Genomic DNA, 19,533 nt, shown 5'->3' on the forward strand with positions numbered 1-19,533 from the left:
ATGGCTACTAAAGGCCTCTTAATTATCATTGTTCATTGGATGCTTGGTTCTGGTCAGCATGAGGCTGAACTGCGACCATTCCCACCTCTCACAATATCCTGCAGCAGTGGGAACATGTCGGGATTCCCTCACATTCTTCCTGCTACCATCCCGCCTCCTCACCCATCTCAGTAGCGTGGTGAAATTTTCATCTTTTGAGCTCCACTTTGCCTGCAATTGTGCTTGGTCACACACACACACCAATTTCTTCAAATTTTGTGATAACAGGAGGAAGTAACTTGAATAAAATGTAAGGTGCTGAAAAATTCAGTCAAACATATTAATGAAATCGTACAATAATTCAATGCTGCATGCTCTGTTCACTTCTAAGGTGTGAGAGCAGTGATGAATTGCTTCAATAGCTTTCAAGTCTGTCCTCTAGGCCTGTTTTTTTTTGAAGCAGAAATGAAATGCAGTCAATTCAGATCAGTATGCATTCTTAAAGCTGTTTTTATAATCATTCATGAATAACAAGCCATTCAAAACTGGTCAAGGATTTTCACACCAGTCTGCTTAACTGATCTACTTTCACTGTCACCTCTTTGAGTCAACTGTGCATGTTTAAATCATTTTCTCCTTTTCTTTGCTTTGTTTGTTTTGTAAAACCCTTCTTTTCATGTAACCTCACTGTTAAAATATTTTAATTCCCTGTGTACACAATGTGCTTTGAAGCATGCAGACTGGCAGGATGCTTTTCACTGTGAACCAGATGTCTTGTAAATTGCTGTTGTATAGCCAAGTGACTTGATCAAAATAAACTGTGCAGTCACACTTAGTTGCTGAGATGATGGAATCTAAAATCTGAATTCTCATTAGCCTTCTCGTTGCTCAGAACTCCATTTGTGGTGTTTCGCTGCCATTTGTATCTTCCAGGAAGTAATAATGAGAACCAAGCACAGTGCCTGTTAGAAGGGCTTTAAGCCCCTTCACTGGCAAGTCCCATGTCTGAATGTGAAAAGAATTCCACCTGATTGAGTGACGAGGAGCGATGTGTACTGCTGATTGATTTCCCTTCTCACGCGACTGAATTTCCAGTCACAGCCTTGTCATTATTTGGATGCGCTTAATCAAGCCAAATACTATTCCAGCAAGAAGGTTAAGAAATCAGCAAGTAATTATTCCCAGAAGGCCCTTTAACAATGTGTTTTCCTCCTGTCTGAGACACAGTTGATATATGATTTAGGTGGGCCCAGAAGAAATGGGGTGGGCAAGAAGAGAACTTAACCTGAATAATATTAAGCCAAATGTCCAGATTTGTCCAAATATAAACAGGTATGGGCAACACCAGTCTAATCAACAGGTGAAGGCTTTTAGCTTAAGAATACCCAAACATAAATACTCATATAACAAGTGCAGAGAATGCTGGACCAGCTCCATGTTCGGCAGCATTTGTGGAAAGAGATAGGATTAGAGACTTCTTTAGAGCTGGATTGTCTTCCACACTCACAAAGGAAGTTACTCAACTGGAAAGAGTGCAGAAATAAATTACAAGGTTGTTGCCTGGACTTAGAGGTCTGAGTTACAGGGAGAGGTTGGACAAGCTAGGACTTTTTTCTTTAGAGAAGTAGGAGACTGAGGGGGGGATCCTTATAGAGGTGTATAAGATCATGAAAGGCATGGATGAGGTGAATGCACTCAGTCTTTTTCCCAGGATTGGGGAATCGAGGGCATCAGTTTAAGGTTAGAGGGGAAAAAATAAAAGGGAACCTGAGGGGCAACTTTTTTACATAGAAGATGGTACACATATGGAATGTGCTCTCAGCAGAAGTGGTTGAGGCAGGTTCAATAACAACATTTAAAAGGCATTTGTACAAATAAATGGATAGGAAAGGAATAGAAGGATATGGGCCAATTGCAGGGAAATGGGGTTAGCATGGATGGACATTTTGGTCAGCATGGACTAGTTTGGGCCAAAGGGCCTGACTCCATGCTGTAGAACTCCATAACTCTCTGATTCATCTCAATAGAAGGGTAATCATTTTAAGTGTTTTTTTTTCCATCCTCTCCTCAACTCCTCCTCTCAATATCTCCTTTTCCCAAAGCTCTTGCTGGGATATGATTCACGTGCACCAGTTGCCCTTCAATGATGCACTCAAGTGAGCAGTTGTTATGCTTGAACTGAGGAGTGAATTTGTCAGACTGTTAGTACATGGAAACATCAATGCTAAGCCAGTTCTGGTCTCGTCTGTTATCCACACCCACTTCTAGGAGGTGGTTGTTGGATAATAGTCAGGGGCAGAGAGTTTTCTCAATTATTCATCACTGCTTTAGATGTACTGGAACCAATTTTAATGTCCCAAGTGGAACTCTGAACGACATAAGCAACGCTGGCAAATGAACAAGTAATTTTGCTGGTTGCTTGAGTTAACTACTCAAATAAAAGGAAAGTACCATGGATGCTTAAAACTGAAATAAAAACAGAAGATGCTGGAGAAATTCAGCAGGTCTGGCAGTGCCTGTGGAGAGACCCACAGAGTTTAATGATTCCAGTTCAAATGCCTCTTTTCCAAAACTGAAAGGAGCTGAACAATCATGGATTTCATGCTATTGATTAAGGTGGTGGACCCCAGAGCATAAAACAAAGGAGTGCTAACTGTGGTAGAGGGGGAATATACGTTCAGAATAGGTATAGCAGAACAGCAGAAGATGAATCAGCTCTTTTAAGAGCAAACCTATTCAAACAAGACATAGAGTTTGTTGAAGTTAATGTTGAGGCCTAAAGGCTGTGTAGTGCCAAAGTGAAAAATGAGGTGTTGTTCCTCCAGCTTTCATTTGGGTTTTGCTGGAACACTACAGCAGTCAGGCAGGAGGCTGGAAGGACACAGCAAGCCAGGTAGCATCAGGAGGTAGAGAAGACAATGTTTTGGATGTAACCCTTCTTCAGGACTGGGGGTGGGTGCGGAGGGTGCTGCAGATAAAGGGGATGAAGGAGGCAGGGTGGGTGTGGAGATAGGTGAAGACAGGCCTGGGACCAAGAAATATTGGCATGAGACCAAGCTGAAATGGCAAGGAATTGGAAAGTCAGGGCCATTCCTACAAACAGAGTGGAGGTATTTTGCAAAGCATCACCCAGTCTGTGTTTGGTCTTGCCAATGGAAAGGAGACTGCATTGTGAGCAGCAAATATAGCAGACTAGACTGAAGGAAATACAAGTGAACACTGCTTCACCTGGAAGGTGTGTTTGTGGCCTTAGACAGTAATGAGTGAGGAGGTAAAATCCAAACTGTTGCAGCTTCTCTGATTGAATGTGAAGATACAATGGAGTTGAGTTTTGGGGAGGGGGGTTGGGAGGAAGGAGGTGAAAAATGTTAAGAGTGACAGAGGTTTGGACCAAAGCATTGTGGATGGAATTATCCTGCAGAATACTGAAAAGGGAAAGTATAGAAAGCTATGTTTGTTGTGACCTCCTGCTGGGCTTGGCAGAAATGGCAGAGGTTGATCCTTTGAATGTAGAGGCTAATGGGATAGAAACTGAGGAGAAGGACATAGCAATTGTAATGAGGTCAGCCAACTGGACCTCAGAATGTGAGTTCCCTGATTGGGGTTGTTAATCTGATCCAATCAGGGAGCCCTGGCTGACAGACAAGAAAAGGAGTATCAAACATCCTGTTCACTCTGAGCGCTGGCTCTGAGGGAGCTGGATCAGTGTCAAAGACTCCTCACATGTAAATAAAAGGTGACTTGGTGACTTCTGTGGAGCTGTTTCAAAGAGAAACCCTGTTCTGGGAGGGACAGCAAATGTTCAGGACATCTGAGTGTTCCACCAACCACGCTGGTGGGGTGAAAGGGAATGGGAGTTGGGGAAGGTTGAAGTAAAAGGAAAACATGCCGGACATATCGCTGTTGAAGGAGGGATGAGGGAGTGGATTCAATGTTAGAGCAATTCGAAAAATAATGATAATGTTTTGTATAACTACACTTATGTAATTGACTTATCAATTTGTACAGATAATCATACAGAGCGAGAGATATGTAGCTGGTTTCCATATAATCTACTGCCTGAAATACTTTTATACAAGTCAGTTGAATCTAGATGCCCATTGCTCGCTGTCTATATCATCTCCACAATTCTTTGCCCATATAATACAATTATTCCTCATTAAAAACATAGCAATATGGTAATTTTATATGAAAGCAATAACTAGCCAAAGTGATGTCTTTAAGCTGCACTCAGTCTGGAGGTACAGCTGATAGATTCTGCACACAATAGTTCCTGTATCATTGAATAAACGTTGATCTGTTAATGCACACTTTAGTGACTTACAGTGAAATGAATGAGCCTCTTTCTCTCAAATGTCAAATTTCTCTCAAATTTCTTTACTGTCATGTAGTTATTACAGTCTGTCTATTTGAGCTCCAGTGCAATCAGCAAATAGAACAAAACGATCAAAGACAGTGTAGGCTCCTCAGAATCGGTTTTTCCAAGCTTTTCAGAAGGCGCTGCACGAGCTTTCGCCAAGAGGTTCACTGCTGTAGTTGGATGTAGCAGGCCTTGGTCTGGGGAAAGTAAGACATGGGCTCTGAATGCTGACCCTTACTAGAAGGAATCTTTGTTGACATTTGCCGAGGACAAGACCAGAATAATTCAGTTGTGATGCTTCTAAATTTAATCCAATCATTGGCACTCAATGTCTTGGCTCATCCAAGAAGAATGACAACTTGGCTGAGAAATGAAAGAGCAGTCTGTACCCATGGAACTTTACCCATTCATGATCCAATGCTTTAATAAGATTAGGCAAAAAAACTCAAGAGTTATCCAAATCGCAATTAGTTTGAAAATTGCATGTATGTGAGGCTGTATTTTCAAAACGCTCAAATGAAAGCATTTATTTCTGGAACACTTTTAGCAAGATGATTGAATGGGCCAATAAAATGTAATGTTTCAGTAGTTCACTAAAATGAGTGGACACTGTAGATTATATTTCACACTTCTTTCACTGCTCTGACTTTGTAAATGCAACAACCTGTCATATTACCTAGATAGATGAGTGTTGTGTCATGTATATTTGTACTTTACCGACTCCTGCTGAAAATAATGGTGTTTTATCCCTCTCAATCCAACCCCCTTTCTTGCAGGGGTTAACTGTACAGTTTAGAAGAAAATAGAGAAAAAAACCTTGAACTTATTTGGCTCTGCTAATGGCCAATGTAATTTACAGTTCAATTAAGCCATTTGGAAATGGAGTTATGGTTAATTTACAGACAGCAAGCTCCCACAACCAGACACTGACCAGAAAAATATTGACTAGATCACCCAGGATAATTCTGCGGCTCTTCTTCGAGGGGTGACCTTACAGAGGTTTATAAAATCATGAGGGGCACGAATAGGATAAATAGACTAAGTCTTTTCCTTGAGGTCGGGGAGTCCAGAACTAGAGGGCATAGGTTTAAAGTGAGAGGGGAAAGATATAAAAGAGACCTAAGAGGCAACTTCTTCACTTAGAGGGTAGTACATGTATGGAATGAGCTGCCAGAGGATGTGGTGGAGGCTGGTACAATTGAAACATTTAAGAGGCATTTGGATGGGTATAAGAATAGGATGGGTTTGGAGGGATATGGGCCGGGTGCTGGCAGGTGGCACTAGATGGGGTTGGGATATCTGGTTGGCATGGATGGGTTGGACCTAAGGGTCTGTTTCTTTGCTGTACATCTCTATGACTCTATGATAATTCAAATGATTTGTTTTTAACCCAGGAGGGCAGAGAAAGCATTGGTTTAAAATCCTATGGTCTGGCAGTACTATGGTGCCTTTACTTTATGTCCAATAGACAAAATCTTTGGCAGTACAGCATCACTAAGCACTTCAATTGATTTTTATGTTCGGCTCCTATAATGGGATTCAAACCCACAGCTTTCTGCCTTGGAGGCAATAGTGCTGTCAATTGAATCACAGGTGATAGGTGTTCAGTGCTGGACCCTCCAGGGATAGAACGTGCATTTTCTTTCAACAAAATTATTGAGTCCATGGCATCAGAGCCATCCATGTACACACACAATTGGAACCATTTTCAGAATGAACTTGCCAAGTTTTGTCCTCCAATAGAATACAATGTAATTAATTCTATTGATAATAGCAACATTATAATTGCATTCTCTATACTCTGATCTGTGATTTTATTGAAATAATCACGTAGAAATCTTTCTCTACTGGTTTGCAACTGAACAATTGGTGGGCATAATTAAATAACTTGCTTAACATTTGCAGATTAGTGTGCTATTGCAATTCTAGCCTTATTCTCACTTAACAGATTTTGTTTTTAGTAGACACAATTAACTATTAAAGAAAAATGGTTCCATGTGATCACTTTTCCCACCCATAGTTATTGCCTGTTACATTTCTTAAATTACTTAGATTACTTACATGAATCAGTACCCAACTCCTCGAACCTCTATTTATCCTTGCAGTGGGGCATTGTAATATGTTTGTGAATGCTTCCAGGAAAATTAACAAACGCTTTCATTTAAGTACAGTTTTTCACTGGACAATCCTATACTTCACAGTACAGATCATGCTGTACTGTGCTAAAATGGCAAAGCAGCACCTTAGACCTCATCTTCTTTGTTTGAGATCAAACAAACTTCTGAATAGAATATAAACAAGCCTTTTCCATGGTAAATGTACTCATTTACAACAAAATACATTTTATCTAACTCCACAAAATAATAAGTCACAGTCTTTTCTTCATTAAATAGCTTTTGTAAAACAGTTCTTTCTTACAATCTTTTCTGACTACAGGTTTCAACGACTCATCGTTTTCTAAAACTGCCTAAAGATTTCAGTGACCTACTGATTGCTCAATTCAGCTACATGTACTCATCTGAAAAGCTTGCACTTAATATTGTGCACACAACATAGCAAAATATCCAGAGGCACTTCCCAGAGGCTTAATCAGACTACAATGGTTACTGAGCCAAAGAAAGAGATATTAGGAAGCGAAGTCACTTAACTATCCTTTCAGCAATTGCAGTGGCTTATTCGGATTTCTCCTGGGATTTATAATTGGCGGTCATGCATTTAGTGGAACAAATCTTGCCACCTGTGTTTATCCAAACTTAGCGTGATTCCTGCTTACATGCTTATAATGCGAAATCCAGGTTTTTGAACTCACTTTGCAACACATGCCCATCAAAGTAAGTTTGGTTCAGGGATTTAACGTACATAGTTTAATTTTTAATTGCTTATGCACAATGACTGGATTGAAAGTGATTGCTTTGCACCCACAATAGAAGTTTTTTTTTATCACAGTGTCTTCATGGAGCACAAACTTATTGTGAGATTAACTTTGCCTTGGGTGCATACACGCACATAGTCATGCAGAAGCAGTTTGTAATGCAAAACGATGTTTATTTGCGGATTTGAGAGGGAATGTATTTGTCAGGAGTGGGGAGTGTGCAGCGGGACCTGGGTGTCCTTGTTCACCAGTCGCTGAAGGTAAGCATGCAGGTGCAGCAGGCGGTAAAGAAGGCAAATGGTATGTTGGCCTTCATTGCGAGAGATTCCGAGTATAGGAGCAAGAATGTGTTGTTGCAGTATTACAGGGCCCTGATGAGGCCACACCCAGAATATTTTCTACAGTTTAGGTCTCCTTTTCTGAGGAAGGATGTTCTTTAACTCGAGGGAGTGCAGTGAAGATTTACCAGGCTGATTCTGGGGATGCTGGGACTAACCTACAAGGAGAGATTGACTAGTTTAGGATTGTTAATGCTGGAGTTCAGGTGAGTGAAGAGGGTCTCATAGAGACTTATAAAATTCTAACAGGACTAGACAGGGTAATGCAAGGAGGATGTTCCTGATGGTGGGTGTGTCCAGAACCAGGGTCACAGTGTGAGGATTCGGGGTGGACCATTTGGACGGAGACGAGGAGACATTTCATCACCCAAAGAGTGATAAGCCTGTGGAATTCATTAAGACAGGAAATAGTTGATACCAAAGCATTGAATGTATTCAAGAGGTGGCTAGCTATAGCACTTGGGGCGAATGGGATCAAAGGCTATGGGAGAAGAAGGATTAGGCTTTGGAGTTGGATGATCAGCCATGATCATGATTAAAGATGGAGCAGGATAGAAGAGCCAAATGGTCTGCTCTGGCTCCTCTCTTCTATGTTTCTATATTAAAAGTTTGCATTTCCTTATTACACTCAAGAGTAGAATCCATCTCATTTGCAGTTTGTTAGATACTTTTTGATTTTGAATATTTTTCAAAATTGTGCCACGAATGCTTTTATCTTGTTATCTGGTTCCCTGCAAATAATGTCGCTATGCTGGGCAAACTGGGAATTCAGGAACCTCTGATTGGCTAACCACAGATCTTTCAGGAATCCTGCTGCAGTACAGTGCTACCCCATCTCATATTGAAAGACTAATGAATGTTGCCTTTCAATCTGATCATGTGGTTTTGTTATGATATCTACTTATTGTATTCCCCTGACTTCAGTGGTTCAGCCAATAGTTACTTCCGCACACCAATCTATTCCAGACTCATTCTTTGATTATCGAATTTTTGAACCATTTTAAATTCATTTTAGTACATTTACTTTCCAACCTTTTTATTTGTATCAACTAATTGTTTTCAGGATGACATTTTTGTCTGTAATTGTTTCATACTCATTCTGAATGTGATTTTTCAAAGTTTTGTGAAAAAATGTTGATAAAATGTTTGATGTAATTGCTATTTCTTGTTTAGAAAGAGGGAAGAGCAAAGAGAGCTGTACATCATATTAATCAAAATGTGATTTCACAAATTAAATCACAGCCTTGTATATTTACAAAGACTTTAGATGTTATTGAAGGCACTGGTCATATAATTTACTGCTGTACTCTTGGGTGCAACATGCCAGGATCATTTGGTGAGTTTATCTGAGTGCCTGAAGTCTTGAGTAAATAACAGGAAAAATACAATCAGTGTTGTTTCTACCAATGACCCAGTTTTATACTTTTATATTATAATTTTATATTTTAAGAAAATGTAAAGCATTATATTCAACACTTGACACGGTGAAGATGGGAAAGAAACCCCTGTTCATAAACATAGAATTTCTGAAATTCCATAAAAGAAGCTGCTTGCAAGTTGCAAATTGATTCATCTCACCCAGTATTTCCCAGTATGCCCAGAGGAATTGTGAAGTAACAGAATCTCTCAGACAGAGGATAGATTTGTTGTGTGTTCAGTCTGCTCATTATACATTATAAATATGTTTGTTACAGTTATTTATGATGTTTTGATGTCTAGTGAAGGTAGCCAAATTGGAAGATTTATTCTTTTGGCTGCTCTCTCTTTTGGTTTTTCCCAGTTTATATGCGTTTGCCACATTGGTGATCCATCAGCCTGTAATTTATAAATTTGTCAGGTACTTCAAAAACAGCCCTTTGTGCTGTTAACCCTTCTCATGTACCCAGTCTGTGGACCAGCACTCATACATGCTGCCTGTCTAATACCAATGGGTAGGATTCCCAATACTTCAGTGGTCTTGGAGTGAGGACTGGAGAGATACTAATCCAGCTCCCTAACAAAATGCATTTCTTTATTTTTCATTTTGAACACACAAATCCTAAAATGGTCTCCAAACCTCCTGCCTTTCCTTCTGTCTATAAAATTGGGACAGTTGAAAACACTTAAAGTTAAGAAATCCCATTGTCTCTCCTTGGTCATTTTATTAAGTGACAAACAGAAGAAGGAATCAAGTGCACTCAAGAGGTGTATATGGTTCTGATAAATATGGTTCACAATCTCTTACCTCAGCCAAAACTTGCTTGTTATTTGTTCACATCTTTGCAGTACTGTACAAACGCACAATAAAAATTATACCTTTTACATCCAACCCTTTTAATTGGAAAAGTTTCCTTTGCCAGATTTAGCACATCATTCCAACAACCCTCTCCCATGAGTCAGGGAAGCCAGGCATATGTTTGTGCCATGGTTCAGTTAAAGTGCCACAGCAAAGTCTGATGCAGATTCAAGCAACTTCTAAACCAGCCCTGGGTCCTCCTGTTTTAGTTGGGACTAGCAGTTCAGAATTCCATCCCTTATCTTTCTCAAAAAATGGAGCTGGATTGGAACTTAATTTGGGGGTTTCCACTGGGGACTGGGACATGTACCCTTATGGCAATGCCTAGTGTGTTGATGAGATTCTGGTGTAGTGCTAATATCACAGGATTATAAATCCAAAGATTCAGGCTGGGAACATGGTTTCTAATCCCATCATGGAATTTAAACTCAATTATATAAATTCTAGAATTGAAAACTTGATTCAGTAATGGTGGCCATGACACTAAATCATTGTGTCTTGTAATATCTCATTTGGCTCACCAGTACCTCATGAGGGAAAGAAGTCAGCAATCCTTGACTCCAGCTGCATAAAGATGTAATTGAATTTTAACTCTGAAAAAGCTAGACTAGTCCAACAAGTCTCTCCGTTCAATGGCAATTAGAGATGGGCAAGAAATGCTGGCTTTGTCAGTACCACCCACATCCATTGACAGAATAAATTAACAAAGGCATCAGTCAATAAGTTTGGTGTTGACAGAATTCACCATGAAATGATTACCCAGGTCGGTCATGGTGCTTTACAGCTAGTATCTGGTTCACTAAGCTGAAGAAATGCTGGTTAGACAGCACTGCGAAGAGAAAAACAGAGTTAACAGGCAGTAATGTGTTGAAGCCTTTGGATTTGAGACCCTGGGCCAGAGGTCCTGCCTTGTTCCCAGCAACACCACTAATAAACCAATGGCTTCTGTTGGAAAGACAGTCTCCCAGTGATTCAGGATTGCAGAATTACACAGGCCACAGTTAAGTTATGTGGATGGGTTCAGGTGGTCACAGAGATTGGCTCTCACTGGGGGCCCTTTCTTCCCAATGTCTAGCCTCTTGATCAGGCGCTTATTGCTTTTGATTGAGGGACCGGCCTCATGAGGTGACAGGTGGCTCACACAGTTTGAATTGCTGTGTGGATCGTATGGCACAGATTAATCTGCAATGGGTTTCATCCCAATGGCGCCAGAATGAGGTCTTTAACTGGTCATTAAGGATTACTAAAGGACCTCATTTAGCAGCAGGACGGAAGCATCAATCATGGGATCCCCCCACCTAAAAGCTAATTGCAATGGAGGCAGGAAGACAGAGTTCAGATGTGAATTTTTTTCTGGGATGTGGGTCTCATTGGCTAGGTTTGTGATTATTGACCATCCTTAATTACCCTGGAGAAGGTGTTGATGAGTGGTCTTCTTAAACAATTGCAGTCCTTGTGGTGAACATGGACCTATAGTGCTGTTAGGATAGGAGTTTCAGGGATTTGTTACAGTGATACTGAAGGAATGGTGACATTAATTTGTTCTTGAGTTGTGGCTTGGAGGGGAGATTGCAGGTAGTGGTATCCCCATATACCTGCTGTGCCTATCCTTTCAGGTTGTAGAGATGGTGGATTTGGAAGATACTGTCAGACAAACCTTGGTGAGTTGCTGTAGTGCATCCTGTAAATGGTGCACACTGCTGTCACTGTGTGTCACTGGTCTTTTAAATGAATATTTAAAGTGGTGGATGGGATTGCTTTGTCCTGGATGATATTGATCTTCTTGCGTGTTGCATGTATCCAGGTAAGCAAAGAGTATTCCATCACACTCCTGACTTGTTCCTTGTAAATGATGGATAGGCTTTGGAAAGTCCAAAGGTGAGTTACCCCTCGCAGAATTCCCAGCTTCTGACCTGCTGTTGCAGTCACTGTATTACTGTGGCTGGTCCAATTGTGTTTCCCGCCAATGGTAACTCTTAGGATATGCATTTTGGGAGATTCAGTGATGATAAATGCTGTTAACCATTAAGGCACATTGAATTCCATGTTGTTAGAGTTGGGTTGTTGGAGATGGTCATTGCCTGACACTTGTGTGGCACAAATGCTGTCTGTCAGTGCAAGCCTGGATGTTGTTCATCTGTTGCTGCTCATGAATAAGGGCAGCTTCAGTATCTGAGGAGCTGTAAATGGTGCTGAACATTATGCAGTCATCAGAGAATATCCCCGTCTCTGATCTTGTGATGGAGAAAATGTCATTGATGAAGAAGATAGGGCCGGGACACCACTGTAACATTTCTCCCAGTGTTTCAGGTCTGAAACATTTTGAGACCTTTCCTCTCCACAGTGCTTCTTGATGTGTGTGTGTATATCCTTTTATTTTTCTTTTTTTTTTAAATTGTAGATTCATAGTATTTTGCTTTGGCTCTAACATCCAGTTCAGATCTTCAATCTGTCAGGCACTCAGAGGAGAATGTTAATCACCAAGCAGAGTCGGGTTTTGGCCAGTGAGTAATTAAGATAAGCTAATGTGAGACAACATTCACCTTGTTAGAGCCCTTACTGATTTCTCTCTACTTTAATTTTTATTCTTTTTATCAATTTTGGTTTGGAGCTGGGAACTGGGAACTGTGAGCTAAAGATGACTTTTGGGCTGTGTGCAACAGCTTGTGTTTATTCGTGAGTCCTGAAAGTAGGTTGGTTCCTGATCAAAAGGTTGTACAGACACTTTGTCACTGGGAAGAGCATTGTATTAAACAGTCAGCGGAAGTTGGCTATCAATGTGATCAGAATCTGGGAATTGGTTCTGGCATGTCTGGAAACATTATGCTCAAGCTGATGGTCGGCATTGAATGAATACTGACACTGTGGAGGAAATAGGAATGGTCAGCGTTTGAATTGAGTTTTGGCCTATGTTTTCTGTGGAAAATAAATCTGGCTGTTGATGTTACGGCATGAGGGCTTAAAAGTTCACTGTCTAATTTCCCATGAGCAGCTCCTGGAAGCTTACATCAGAGGAAACTAAGTTATAAGCTTTATCTGAGTGAACTGCAAAGGTGACCCTCATTGACATCAACCAAGAAACCATTATCTATGCCTGTGGAGTAACACATTGTGAAAACCCCTCAAGGAATCTGAACAGTTTTTGTTATTTTCTTTGACTCATTCCTTCGCTGTGTTTGTGTGTCTGTATTTTATGTGAATTGGCACTGGAAACAAACGTTTTTGGGTTTAAAGTATAGACCAAGTAGATCACTTTGGTATTTTGGTTTACACTGCTAAAATTACTATATTATTAATAAATTGCTAAGTCTTTTGTTTAAGATGCAAATTGGTGTCTAGAATTGATTGGGGTTGTGTTTTGGAGCCATGGGCTCACTTTTAAGGGTCTTTGAAGGTTTTTAATTTACTGTGTTGTGAATACAGAGGTAGAAAGACTGATTCGGTTCATTTGTCTGTCTCTGTGTTGTAACAACCTCTTCACTTGCTCATGTGAGCCAGTTATCACAAGATGGTGTCAGAGTTTCCCCTGGCAAAGGCCATGGCTCATTTGCAATGAATCTCCAGGTATTCCACCTTTGTCCAATATCCATTGAGATAACAATTGTCTCTCAATTGCAGATTCAAAACTGACATCTACATGTGCCTCGTTGATGTTCCAGCAATAGTATTGAAGACTTCTGCTCCATAATGATGCCCATACCTAGCTGAGTTGTTCTAGTACAGTTGCAATATTGGTATCTACCTGGCCATGTGGAAAATTGTCCAGGTATGTCTTGTGTACAAAAAACAGGAAAACTTTGATCTGATCAACTACCATTCACCCCACTGGACCACTGGTCCTTTCAATTACCCTGTCAGTCAATCTAATTGGCCAATGGCATCTCAAGCATACCTGGCAATACCACATCTCACTACTGGGTGCTGCCAACCCACCTGCAGAAGAGAGCCAGTGAATCCTGCAGTGAGATGAGTCAGGGGTATTGTGTGAGCTGGATCTGCCAACTTTATTAGTGAGGGATTACATTTTGAAGGATAAGTGAGTAGGAGAGAAGGAAAACTGATAATAAATTAATGGAGGTTGCCCCTGATGGACAAAGGGCACACTTCCCCCTCAGCACTTTTAAACTTCAAAGAAAACAGGCACACACCCCCTCCCTACCCTAGACTATCATTTCAACTGTATTATGGTGGGACAGAGTAATCTTAGAATTAATTCTGGGTAATCCAAGATGGAGGATGGGAAAAATTTGTAGCTGCTCGTTTCTTTGAGGTATATTTGGTGTTGGAGGTGATTTCCTCGAATTCCAGGAGCAGCAATTATTATCTTATATGCTGTTGCAATTGTTTTGGAACTTTAGAGAAAAAGAAAAGTCAAAAGCTTTTAAGAGGAAGAAAGACAGACAAAAGCAGCAAGCGCATGGTCTATAAGGGAGGGAGAGTAAGAAACCTACACTGCTAACTGACACAGTAGTGAACCTGCACAGTTACTGCCTTTGCTGTTTGAATTCATGTATCACTGGACATCGGAGTGTGTCTATGAAAAATTCGCAAACAGCAAAATTCACAACTGATCTTGGAGGAACCTATTTGGGAGAGGTCGTAGCACAGAGACAGATAGGTAAATAGTTTTAAGTATAGCCTGACTGTAAACCTACAATAGTGAGAAGAGTGAGTTCCTTCTTGATTTTATATTTTTATTGGGATCTGTCTCTTGATTAAATTTTAAAAATTGCAGCCATAAGTATTAAGTTAGCCTGGAGCAGTGATTTATAGAGTAATAAGACAGTGCTATTCTCTGGATCTGCAAATTGGAAGGAACAAAACGGCCTTTAGTAGAGTGATAAGCTCTTCTGATGTGGGAGTTTCGGGAGAGTTTAAGGGTTACTGAGGCTTATATCTGCAATAAATTTAATTTGGTTGTGAATCGTGTTAGATTGAATGGATCAGTTGGAGTGACAGTGAGAGGCAATGAGGAATTTACAAGAGCTAGGGGATGTGATGAATGTCAGTTATAGTATGGGAGAAAAAAGGCAGATACAGTCAGGTAGATGGGTTAACTCTGAGAAAGGTAGGAGAGATAGGTAGGTAGTACAGGAGTCATCTGTGGCTATCATCATTTTAAACAAGTATGCTGTTTTGGAAAATGTAGGGGTTGATAGATTCTCAGGGGAATGTAGCACGAACAGCCAAGTTTCTGGTATTAAGACTGGCTCTAATGTAATGAGAGGTACGTTAGGTTCCAAGCAATTGATTTTGTTCAGCGACTCTCTAGTCAGAGGCACAGACAGATGTTTCCGTGGCAAGCAGTGAAAAATCAGAATGTTGTGTTGCCTCCCTGGTGCAAGGATCAAGGATGTTTCAGAGAGGGTACAGAATGTTCTCAAAGGGGAGAGGAACCAGCAGGAGGTCATTGTACAAATTGGTACCAATGACATAGGAAGGGAAAAGGATGAGATTCTGAAGGGAGTATATAGAAGTTAGGCAGGAATTTAAAAAGGAGGTCCTTGAGGATAGTAATATTTGGATTATTCCCAGTGCTGCGAGCTAGTGAGGGCAGGAATATGAGGATAGAACAGATGAATGTAGGGCTGAGGAGCTGTTGTAAGGGAGTAGGATTCACATTTTTGTACCATTGGAATCTCTTCTGGGGTAGAGAAGGAAGGATTGCACCTGAATTGGAAGGGGAGTAATGTACTGGTAGGGAGATTTATGAGAGCTGCTTGGGAGGATTTAAACTATTAAGGTAAGGAGTGTGACCCAGGGAGATAGTGAGGAAAGAGGTCTATCTGAGACTGCTACAGTTGAGAAAAGAAGCGGGTCAAACAATCAGGGCAGGCAGGGACAAAGCAGAGACCAAGGTAGGACTGATAAATTAAACTGCATTTATTTCAATGCAAGAGGCCTAACAGGGAAGGCAGATGAACTCAGGGCATGGTTAGGATCATGGGACTAGGATATCATAGCAATTACAGAAACATGGCTCAGGGATGGACAGGACAGGCAGCTTAATATTCCAGGATACAAATGCAACAGGAAGGACAGAAATGGAGGCAAGAGAGGAGGGGGAATGGCGTTTTTGATAAGGGATAGCATTACAGCTGTGCTGAGGGAGGATATTCCTAGAAATACATCCAGGGAAGCTATTTGAGTGGAACTGAGAAATTAGAAAGGGATGGTCACCTTATTGGGATCGTTTTATAGACTCCCTAATAGTCAGAGGGAAATTGAGAAACAAATTTGTAAGGAAATCCCACTTATCTGTAAGAATAATAGGGTAGTTACGGTAGGGGATTTTAACTTTCCAAACATAGACTGCCATAGTGTTTAGCATTTAGATGGAGAGGAATTTGTTAAGTGTGTACAAGAAAATTTTCTGAGTCAGTCTGTGGATGTACCTACAAGAGAAGGTGCAAAACTTGACCTATTCTTGGGAAATAAGGCAGGGCAGGTGACTGAGATGTCAGTGGGTGAGCACTTTGGGGCCAGTGATCATAATTCTATTAGTTTTATAATAGTGATGGAAAAGGATAGACCAGATCTAAAAGTTGAAGTTCTGAATTTGGAGAAAGGCCACTTTTGACAGTATTAGGCAAGAGTTTTCAAAAGCTGATTGGGGGCAGATGTTTGCAGGTAAGGGGACAGCTGGAAAATGGGAAGCCTTCAAAAATGAGATTAAAGAGAGTCCAGAGACAGTATACTCCTGTTAGGGTGAAAGGAAAGGCTGGTAGGTATAAGGAATGCTGGAAGACAAAAGGAAATGAATGTTTGGTTAAGAAAAAGAAGGAAGCATATGTCAGGTACAGACAGGAGAGATCGAGAGAATCCTTAGAAGCATATAAAGGAAGTAGGAGTATACTTAAGAGGGAAATCAGGAGGGTAAAAAGGGGACATGAGATAGCTTTGGTAAATAGGGTTAAGGAGAATCCAAAGGGATTCTATAAATACATTAAGGACAAAAGGGTAACTAGGGAGTTAATAGGACCCCTCAAAGATCATCAAGGCGGCCTTTGTGTGGAGCCACAGGAAATGGGGAGATACTAAACAAATATTTTGCATCAGAGTTTACTGTTTAGAAAGACATGGAAGACATACAGTGTGTGGAAATAGATTGGGACATCTTGAAAATTGAGAATATTACAGAGGAGGAAGTGCTGGATGCCTTGAAACGCATAAAAGTGGACCTGATCAGGTGAACTCTTAGACTCTGTGGGGAGCTAGGGAAGTGATGCTGGGCCCCTTGCTGAGTAATTTGTATCATAGATAGTCACAGATGAGGTGTCGGACGACTGGAGGTTGGCTAACATGTGACCATTATTTAAAGAAGGTGATAAGGACAAGTTAGGGAACTATAGCCCGCTGAGCCTGATGTCCGTGGTGGGCAAGTTGTTGGAGGGAATCCTGAGGGATAAGATGGACATGTATTTGGAAAGGCAAGGATTTATTAGGGATAGTCAATATGGCTTTGTGCGTTAGAGTTGGTGTCTCTCAAACTTGACTGAGTTTTTTGAAGAAGTTACAAAGAGGATTGATGAGGGCAGAACAGTAGAGGTGATCTCTATGGACTTTAGTAAGGCATCCGACAAGGTTCCCCAGGGGAGACTGGTTAGCAAGGTTAGATCTCATGGAATACAGGGAGAACTAGCCATTTGGATACAGAACTGGCTCAAAGGGAGAAGACAGAGGGTGGTGATGGAGGGTTGTTTTTCAGACTGGAAGCTTGTGCCCAGTGGAGTGCCACAAGGATCGGTGCTGAGTCCACTACTTTTCTTCATTTATGTAAATGATTTGGATGTGAGCATAGGAGATATAATTAGCCAGTTTGCTGATGACACCAAAATTGTTGGTGTAGTGGGCAGCGAAGAGGGTTACCTCAGATTACAATGGGATCTGGACCAGACAGGCCAATGTGCTGAGGAGTGGCAGATGGAGTTTAATTTAGATGAATGTGAGGTGCTGCATTTTGGGAAAGCAAATCTTAGCAGGATTTATACACTTAATGGTAAAGTCCTTGGGAGTGTTGCTCAGCAAAGAGACCTTGGAATGCAGGTTCATAACTCCTTGAAAGTGGAGTCGCAGGATAGTGAAGAAGGCATTTGGTATGCATTCCTTTATTGGTCAGAGCATTGAGTACAGGAGTTGTGAGGTCATGTTGTGGCTGTACAGCATATTGGTTTGGCCACTTTTGGAATATTGTGTGCAGTTCTGGTCTCCTTCCTATCAGAAGGATGTTGTGAAACTTGAAAGGGTTCAGAAAGGATTGACAAGGATGTTGCCAGGGTTGGAGGATTTGAGCTATATGGAGCGCCTGTGTAGGCTGGGGCTGTTTTAGGCAAAAGTGAGGACTGCAGGTGCTGGAAACCAGAGTCTAGATTAGAGTGGTGCTGGAAAAGCACAGCAGGTCAAGCAGCATCCAAGGAGGAGGAAAATCGACATTTCGGGAAAATGCCCTTCATCAGGAATAGAGGCAGGGGGTCTCCAGGGTGGAGAGATAAATTTGGGGGGGGGGGGGGGCTGCTTGGGAAAAGGTAGCAAAGAGTACAGTAGGTGAATGGAGGTGATAGGTCAGAGGGGAGGGTGGAGCAGATAGGTGGAAAGGGAGATTGGCAGGTAGGACAGGTCATGAGGACATTGTTGAGTTGGAAGGTTGGTACTGGAGTAAGGTGGGGGGAGGGGAAATGAGGAAACTGGTGAAGTCCGCATTGATGCCCTAGGATTGAAGTGTTCCAAGGCGGAAGATGAGGCGTTCCTCCTCCAGGCGTCGGGTGGTGAGGGAGCGGCGGTGGAAGAGGCCCAGGACCTGCATGTCCTCGGCAGAGTAGGAGGGGGAGTTGAAATATTGGGCCACAGGGCGGTGTGGTTGATTGGTGCGGGTGTCTCGGAGATGTTCCCTGAAGAGCTCTGCGAGGAGGCATCCAGTCTCCCCAGTGTAAAGGAGACCGCATCGGGGGCTCTTTTCCTTGGAGTGTTGAAGGCTGAGGGATGACCTCATAAAGTTTTGTAAAAGCATGGAGAGAATAAATAGTCAAAGTCTTTTTCCTGGGGTGGGGGAGTACGGAAGCTAGTGGGCATACATTTAGGGTGAGGGGGGAAAGATATAAAAGAGACCTAAGGGTCAACGTTTTCACGCAGAGGGTTGTGCGCGTGTGGAATGAGCTGCCAGAGGATGTGGTGGAGGCTGGTACAATTGCAACATTCAAAAGGCATTTGGATGTGTATATGAATAGGAATGGTTCAGAGGAATATTGGCCGGGTGCTGGCAAATGGGACGAGATGAGTTTGGGATATCTGGATTCTGGATGGTCAGGGATTCTGGGTAATCCAAGATGGAGGATGGGAAAAATTTCTGGCTGTAAGAGCTGCTCCTTTTTTTTTTGAGGTATTTTAGGTGTTGGAGGTGATTTCCTCGAATTCCAGGAGCAGCAATTACTGTTTTACATGCTGTTGCATGGTTTTGGAACTTTGGGAAAAAAAGTCAAAATAACAGCAGTTTTAAAAGGGAGAAGAGCAGACAAAGGAAGCAAGTGGTGAGGTCAGTGCGAGAGAGAGAGAGAACAAACGAATGAACGAATCAACCTACCTAACTGCACAATTACTGCCTTTGCTGTTTTTGAATTCATGTGTCGCTGGACATCTGAGTGCATCTGGGAAAATTAACAAACACTGAATTTCACAACTAATCTTGGAGGATCCGGTTTAGGCGAAATTCACA

At 41.5% G+C, this 19,533-nt stretch overlaps 1 protein-coding gene across 6 annotated transcripts in view; it reads left to right on the forward strand.

Annotated features, from left to right (window-relative positions):
* The window catches only part of rbms3 (RNA binding motif, single stranded interacting protein), a 1,382,426-nt gene that overhangs the window by 602,455 nt on the left and 760,438 nt on the right, over positions 1–19,533 (forward strand). The gene's annotated exons all lie outside the window — the stretch shown is intronic.

This window comes from Chiloscyllium plagiosum, unplaced genomic scaffold, assembly GCF_037043375.1.
Source record: "Chiloscyllium plagiosum isolate Xiang-an unplaced genomic scaffold, Cpla_swu_hap1 HiC_scaffold_5, whole genome shotgun sequence".
NCBI classification, from domain to species: Eukaryota; Metazoa; Chordata; class Chondrichthyes; order Orectolobiformes; family Hemiscylliidae; genus Chiloscyllium; species Chiloscyllium plagiosum.